Source organism: Mustela putorius, unplaced genomic scaffold (assembly GCF_011764305.1).
Source record: "Mustela putorius furo isolate JIRA1106 unplaced genomic scaffold, ASM1176430v1.1 tig00003911_pilon_pilon_pilon, whole genome shotgun sequence".
Lineage (NCBI taxonomy): Eukaryota > Metazoa > Chordata > Mammalia > Carnivora > Mustelidae > Mustela > Mustela putorius.
In genome coordinates, this window is record NW_025422058.1 from 3,714,161 (window position 1) to 3,722,627 (window position 8,467).

Below are 8,467 nucleotides of genomic sequence, written 5' to 3' on the forward strand. Positions count from 1 at the left end.
TTCAGTCCAGTATAACTTCTTCATTAGAATTGCCTTTTTACTTACCATTCTCCAGGAACTCCTCCAGTCAGCAGCTTCTTTGGCATTCCGGAAAGCACCTCCTAAAACTGTAACATGAACCAATTTGCAAAGATTTTATACTTGCAGCCGGATGATTTTGCATTTGCCAGGCTAAGCATCTTAAGGAGGCAACGCACTGTGGGACACAGAACATGCCCTTCGGAGCCACATGACCTGTGCAGGGATCCTGCACCTGCCATTGACTGGTTGTGTGATCTTGAACAGGTCACCTCCACTTGCTGTTCTTTCTTTCCCCTATCAGTTCTTTCAGCTACTGTTTCAACTTCGCAACCTGAAACAGCAAACATATCACACAGTTTCCCAGGGTAGGAATATGGGAGGGACTTAGCTGGATTGTTCCAGCTCAGGGTCTTTCTTGAGGGTGCAGTGAAGACATGTGCCAGGACTGCAGTCCCAGAGGCTTGATGGGGGCTGAAGGATCCAATTCCCTCACTGACGTGGCTGTTGGCAGAAGGCCTGAGTAACTCACTCCGTGGGCTTTTTCATAAGGCTGCTCTCACATGTCTGCATGACATGGCAGCTGGCATTTCCCCCCCACCCCCACCCCATGACTGAGAGACCCCAGAGGTAGCAAGGAGAAGGTGCAGTACCTTCTATGATGCTGTCACTTCTGCTGCATTCTATTCATTAGAAGTAAGTCACTGAGTCAATGGGAAGGGAATTAAGAGTTCACCCTTTGGAGGGAGGAATGTCAAAGGATTTATGGTTTAAGATCATCACATCAAAAAAAAAGATTTTTTGATTAAAGAATCAAAAGCAAATACCTAGAACATTGCTGGTTTCAAGGTATCTATGTATGTACTTAGTCTTTATTAGATACCTATGATCATACTATAGGCTAAGCATAAGATCATGGTCCCTGCCCTCACGAAACTCGAAGTTTAAGGGGAAGATAGACATTAATCAAAGAATACACAAATATAAAATCGCTGTGCTCAGTACAATGTAGAGGGACTGGAGCTACTCAGGAAAGGCTTCTTTGAGGAAAAGATGTCAATGCTGAGATCTCAAGGATGAGTAAGGTTAACCTAGGTGCAGAAGACAGAGAAGTGTGTTCTAGCTGAAAGGGACGATAGAGGCAGATCTTGTGGGTGGGAGCACGCAGAGCACAAGGAACCCATCAGGCTGGTGTGGCCAAGGCAGAGGCAGCTCCGTGTGGAGGGCAGGAGTGGTAGCCAGGGGCCAGCCTCTGCTCTGCTTATCTGTGCCTGTCATGAGTTCGCTGGTAGCCAGGGAGGAGCGCTGACCACAAAAGGGTGTGAAAGAACTTTTTGGGATGATGGACTGTTCTGTGTCTTGATCATGGGGTGATTCTAAGATTCTAGTTGTCGAACTCAGAACTATAGACTAAAGAAAGGTTAAGTTTTACTCTATGTAAATTAAATCTCAGTACATCTGAGTTAAAAAAGGTATGCTTTCATGCAAGCACTTTAATGGAGGCCAAAACATTGACTTTTTCTATAATATGCATTTGGATTTCTTCCAAAAAGGTTTAGTGCCCGCAGTATCAACAGAAGAGTGCCCAGCTGAAGTCTGACCTGTGTAGTGGTGCTGTAGCTAAACCGTGCATGCAGTCATTGAGCTCTACGTGAGTGTGTTTTTGTTCTGGTGCGGGAATAAACACATAGCAAAGTAAACTAAATATAGTATAGTTCTTGGCACTAAAAGAAACATGTTTTCACAACTGTGGAAAGTATAAAGGGAGGGAAAATTTCAGAGGTAATAAATTAAGCTCTTTAATGTAAATGATGACTTTTGGGTTGCTCTGTTTTTATCCTGAAGAGATGTTGCTGTATGAATGCAATTCTAAGATCAACGAGAGTGCTTAACAATGGAATTTAAGAGATTGTTATTTTGTTGCAAAACCAGTAACAGGTATGAAGCCAAACTGGTTTCCCTGTTAGGATTCCTCTCATCCCATGAGCTATGGCAGAGTTTGCCGTATGTGACTGCTGTCACAAAGTATGTCACAAACAGAAATGTATTCTCTTACAGAAATGTATTCTGGAGGTCAGAAGTCCAAAACCAAAGCGTCAATAGGGCTGTCCCCTCCTTGATGACTCCAGGGGAGAATCTGTCCCCTGACCCTTCCAGCTTCCGGTGGCCCACAGCACTTCCAGTCTTTGCTTCCGTGGTCACATTGCTGCCGCCTCTTCTGTCAAATCTTCCTCTGCCTCATTCGTATAAAGACACTTGTCACTGGATTATTTAAACTCCTGTGGATAATCCTGGATAAGCAGCCTCTTGAAAAATCCTTAACGTCATCCCATCGTTTGCCATATCAGGTAATACTTTTTTTTTTTTTTTGCCATATAAGGTAATAATCACAGGTTTTGGGGGGATTAGAATGTGGACAGATTTTTTTTTTTTAAGATTTTCTTTATTTATTTGAGAGGGAGAGAAAGAGAGCATGAGCAGGGGGAGAGGCAGAGGAAGAGGCAGACTCCCCACTGAGCAGGAAGCCCAACACGGGACTCGATCCCAGCACCCTGAGGTAGTGACAGAAGCTCATGGCAGATGCTTAACTGATTTGAGCCACCCAGGTGCCCCTAACTGCAGACAGATCTTTTTGGCTCAGTCTACCACAATCACTGAGTTCTCTAAAGGTTCTAGCATAGTCATTTTTATAGTGATGTAAGTTTAACTGAATTGTTCTCCACACAGAAGTAATGTGGATGCCGTGAGCATGTAGATGGGGGCATAGTTACGCCAGGCTCAAACCCAGCCTGTAGGACTCCAATGTTCATGCTCTTAACCACAAACCAGTATCGTCACCTTCTTAACCTTTTTTTGTGTGTTAGCTGTCAGTATGCTCAAAAGTCAGCAGTTACAGAAAGGAAGCATGGACTCCAGTCGCATCAGTATCCCCTGGAGCTCCCATGGACATAAGAATCCCTTTTCACGACCACTGCTGCTTCCAGAAAAGATTCCCCCTACTGTGCTCAAGATGGTGCATAGATTTTCTGCATTGGAGCAACCAGGAAGCCGAATTCTTTCTTGCCAGTTCCTTTCGACTTGCAGCTCAGAGCTCCAGAGTTCCAGTCTGGCAAGGAAAAATGACCCTGACAATTGTCTGCCTTCCCAGTGAGTTCTTGAGGGGGGTTGGCTCAATCTAGTGAGAAACAGCCCTGATTGGGGACATTCATAATCAGCTTCTCATCTCGAAGCAGAGAATCTCTGGCCTGCAGGCCTCATAAGAACACGGGAGCATAAATCCTGAAGACGTATGAGGCACTTGATATTTCATATGCGTTTAGCTAAAATTAATTACCCAATTAATCTCCAAGGATGATAACCAAATGAGCTCTTCTACAAATTATCATTATTTATTAACAGATCAGAAAGCTGATGAGGATATTTTACATAAGTTTCCACAGGGGAAACGAGTCACCGAGAAACCAGATGCCAGTCCCTTCAAGGTCTCCTAGTGGAAAAGCAACAGAACCCAAAGTCACTGTGGAAGTAGGACCTGTGGAAGGAGGACACCAGGATCTGCCCATCTTGCTGTGTAAAAAATCATGAAGTAGTAGAGACCCCTGGAGGCTTCTATTTCTCTATTTCTCAACCACAACACTGGAATTCTGCCCTTGCTTCTCTTGCTGAGTTGACAAGGAAGTATTCATGGAAATGAAAATGTTATATTCTGGAAATGTTGATTGACTTGCATATTAAGTTACTTTAAAATAAATTATAATTGAGCAAGAATGTTTTTATTTATTTTTGTTTTTTTAAAAAGATTTTAAAGTAATCTCTATCCCCAACATGGGGCTCGAACTCACAACCCCAAGATCAAGAGTCACATGCTCTACTGACTGAACCAGCCAGGTGCCCTAAGCAAGAATGTTTTTAAATCATGGATCCCTTAAAAAAAAAAAAAAATCATGGATCCCTTAACAATTGTTTATTACATAACTGGCTTTGCTGATGCTACGTCATGGCTGAGAACACAGGCTCTACAGGGAGATGGCAGGATTTGAATCTCACTTACTACCTGAGTTACTTTGGGCAAGTTACATGCCTCTGTAACTTGGATGTGTTCCCCCACATTTCTCTGTCTCCACAGCATGGCACAGACTGAGCGTCCAGCAGGCTCATGAACCCCCTCATACCCCTCCTCCCTGTCCTTCACCCCCTCTCCATGTCTGTCTGTCTTGCCCCATGTCTCTGTTTTTCTATTGCCTTCTCTGTCTCTCTTCTCTCTACCTTCCATTTCTTTTCACCTTGTTCTTCCTGTTTCATCACCATCCATGACAATGAGGAATGCTATGATTGTCTGAGTCTACTTCCAGGAAATATTTTGTCTCATAAATTATCAGAGAAAATCAACTGAGTCTGAGAAGGCATGTGAATTCATTCTTGCTGAATTGACTCTGTCTGTGCCTTTACCCCTCCCCTTTTTATCTATCTCTGTCTACTTTCTTCTCTGTTGCCACCTCTCTCTTTGCATCTCCTGCATGTCTTACTGTCGCCTTGTTTCTTGGTCTGCATGTCTTTATTTATCTCTGTATCTCTCTGTATTGCTATCTGTTGCTCTGTGTGTGTGTGTGTGTCCCCTCAGGTGTGAGATGAATTCCCTGGGCACTCTGAAGACCTTCTGATGGGGAAGTACAGGAGGAAAAACCTCAGATTGTTTGTGCCTCCTCCTACTTTAGGATATGATAGAGAAAACTGCTTTCTCTAGTTTGAGAAAGTCCCTCTAGTTAGCCCCCGAAGTAGCAATGACTTTAAGCAGTGTATCTCTGAACAGGTGTCTAAGTGGACCAGAGATGTTGATTCTAATCAAGACAACTTACATGGACGTTAACTGGGCATATATTTAATGACACATGTAATTATGATTGTACAGCATGGTAATTAAGCATAAATGGTAAGGGGCTAATGTAAATTACTGTAATTAGTATTACTTTTTCACAGCTAAGCCAAATTTCATTTCCCCTTTCTACACTGCTAATTCACCAGTATCTGTAATCAGTGTTAATGTTGATAATTTCTTGATGTCACATTCTGCTTAATCATCACATCCCATCAACATACACAGATCCAGACACACACACACACACACACACACACACACACATCACTTGCTGGCCCTGGAGCAACCAAGATCTCTTTAGAGAGGCTTGACCACTGGCTGAAGTCATCTGTGAATTCCCTTCTAATCCTGAAATTCTATTTTAAAAATAATAATGAGGGATGAAAACATAGAAATGAGTAGGTTTTAATGCCTTCCTAATTATCACCATCATCATCACAAAAAATGATAGTAATTGGATTTTAATATATACCATATGTTCTTTTCATGCATGATACCTTTAAATTTTGAGGTAGGCATTATTCCTCATTTCCCAAATGAAAAAACTGGAACTTTTTGAGGTTAAGTATTTGCCCACAGTCATGGAGCAATTAAGTAGGAAGTCAAAATTCAGATTCTGGGGATTTGGACTTTGAAGTCCATGATATGTCACCAACTTCTTGTTCTAACAAAATAAAAATACTAAGGACAGATATTTCCTTCCCCTGAATCTTAATTATTTTAACTATGTTCATAGGGCAGATCTGTCTTATTTTTAGTGTTAGGAAGGAAGATCTTCCTCTGTCCTACAAGGTCCTTCTAGCTGGATAGGATCAAATTGACATGGGACAGATTAAAAGGAGAAAATTATATTTAATAGGCATATGTATGGAAACCCACACTAACATGAAATTCCAAAGACAATGAGGCGACATGGAATTTATATGAGCTAAAGAGGGGTAGGGTCTGAGGATACAAAAGGAAGAAAGGTGAAAGGAGTGTTTGGAAAAGCAAGGTTGTTCTATTATGCAGACAAGTTTTTTAGGTAAAGAGAATCTCTGTTAATAGCTCTCTGGTACAGGTTCTCCTTTCCTATATAAATTTAGGCAGCTGAGGGGGAGGCAGAGAGTTTTTCCTGCATCTGTTGGGTTTTGATTACTTTTAACTCAAAATAATCTATTTTGCCACAGTGGTCCATCTTGGGGCAGCCTGCCCTGAGCTTTACAATGGGAAAGAAGGGGCCATGGGCACTGGACACCTGAAAGGGGAAATAGAAAAGAATGAAGAGACAGAGAGCATTGCCAACGTTGGGAAGTTTATTTAAACCAAACCTGTCTATCTTCTGTAAGTGACCATGGTGATCATTTAGAAAGTTTTAAGGCTTTCAGAAGAAATCTGGGCATCAGGGCTGTGTCAGCCTTTTGCACTAGGATGCTCTCAGAAGAGGCTTTCCTTTCCCCTGGGCTTGCTCCCCATACTCATTTAGCAAAAAGTTCTCTGACACTCCCCTAAGCAGTGTCCCCTAAAGGCAAAATTGAGCTGTTTCCCTGGGAGGAAGAAAAGGAAGCTTTTGTGACCATAAATGAAGATAGAGGGTGGACTGTCCTGCTCACAGTCCCCATGGGCCATGGTCTGGGCTGCTCCCTCCTGATGACCCCACGGGCCAGGCCTGGGCTACTCCCTCCTGCTCCTACCCTGCTATAGTCTTTGGATCTGCCTAGATACAGCCTCTTCATTCTTGACTCGACTCCCTGAGCGCAGTGAGTCATCCAGAGATAGGCACGGTCAATCAAAATCCTTCCTAAGATTTAGCCAACTGCACGTGGGAGAAAGGGTCTCTGTGATCTGAAGACTGTAAGGTCTAAAAGATACTGAAGTTCCTATATAGTTTCTTTATAGAAACTATACAGTTTCTACTGTGGCTCTCCATGTCCTTGTCACTGTAGATTGCACACCCTCTTGCACATGACCTCAGCCCCTCACTGTTCCTTCCACTTCTCTCAGTAAAATCTGAATTGTCCAAATAACAGCTGCTAATTAATCAGAATAATTCCTCCCTTCCCTAGTACCATCTTTGAACAAATATTCTTGAAACTAGTTGAACTTCAGGTGACCCAGCCTGCTGAAACCCTATAAAAAATTCCACCCTTCTTCCCAAATTAAAAGGCTCCTTCTCCTTCTCATGCCGACAGTTTTGAAAAAAGACTTATGCTAATGGTGCTCTTGTTTTTTTCCACAGAGGATATGAGTAAGAGATGCTGAGATGCTAGCAACCAGACCACAACTGGTGAGAAGCCAGCCTGGGAGAGTGAAATTAACACAGGAACAGGTGCTGGAGAGAGAGGTAAGGGGTAGGGTGGGGAAGGTGGAGGCAGAGACAGAGTGATTTCCAATGGTGTTCAAGTTTCCATTCTCTTTCTTAAGCCTAACACATCTGTTATTACCATTTTTTTGTTACATAAGTGAAAAAGTTAAAATGGTAAGATTTTTAAAAAAAGAGAATCACAGCAGTCCTCAAATTTGGATGTGCAGACATTAAATGCTTTTTATAACTCTATTCTGAAATCAATCCAAATCTAGAACCTCTATATCCAGGAATAAGTGTAAACATTATCTTGTTTTTTCAAGGGGCTCATTCAATTAGTCACTTCTGGGTAAATGTTCAGTCAGAAATTCAGGGTTCTCCCCTCACTCCCCTCACTTTTGGGAATAAACTAAGTTGCTGGAAAATCAGAGTCCTAAAAGGTAATTTTTAGAAATGTGACTCATACAAATATAAAATAAATTTGTGTCAAAGATTTTATTTCACTCATTATTTAATGAGGAAATTAATGAGAAGTAAAAACTGGTTCAAAGGAGATTCCAAGGAAAAAGACATTTACAGGCAATCCAGAGTAGTGAACTGAATTTGCTGATAAAGGCAAAACTGGCCTCTTCTGCTAAGTAGAAATCTATGCATCCTCACTGGACAAAATTCATTTACATTTCTAAGAATGGGAATTATCTGCATCATCTTCAGCCTGTTACAAATTAACTTCAGTTTCTATAGACTTGCAAAATAGTCAAGGGCAGTGAAAGACCAGACCCCTGTAGAATCCAAATAATCCTGGAAGTTTCCAGAGATTTTGCCAAGAATTCCGTCTGTACAGTCTGATCCTCTACGCAAGCTCTACAGACTGGCTTAAATAGAAGTGAATTTGAATAAGCGAATTTGAGACACTTCCTGCCAAATGACACTATCAATTACTGCCAAACCAAAAATATTCTTCCATTTTCATATAGTCCCCCAACCCAATTCATGGGCATTGTGACAACACAATAACCTCCTGAATTTTTAGTTTTCCCAGTTGATTTTAACTATGGCAGGTTAGCCACGTACACTGAAAACCCTGTCACAGCCTTTGGCCCCCCACCTTGAGATGCATGTGCAGATGGAGAGCTAGCTCAGAATGTAGGGTGTTTCTCATAGGAGGGAATAGGTTTAAGATTTCAAAATCAGACACAAGAGGCATCCAATTATGGACTTATAGCCCCAAGTAGGAAAGCCTGCAAACCATGAAAAATACATCCTTAAAAACCAGCACCCCTGGGGCA

At 42.0% G+C, this 8,467-nt stretch overlaps 1 long non-coding RNA gene across 2 annotated transcripts; it reads left to right on the forward strand.

The window, feature by feature from the left end:
* The first annotated feature begins 640 nt into the window (after positions 1-640).
* Positions 641-3,783, forward strand: LOC106005757. Of its 2 annotated transcripts, XR_006603334.1 has the most exons (4): positions 641-1,669; positions 2,077-2,366; positions 2,883-3,165; positions 3,450-3,783. It is a non-coding gene; the product is annotated as an uncharacterized LOC106005757 (long non-coding RNA). The 2 variants fall into 2 exon arrangements; XR_001179357.2 differs by lacking the exon at positions 641-1,669 and having other exon boundaries at positions 1,810-2,366.
* Positions 3,784-8,467: the final 4,684 nt, after the last annotated feature.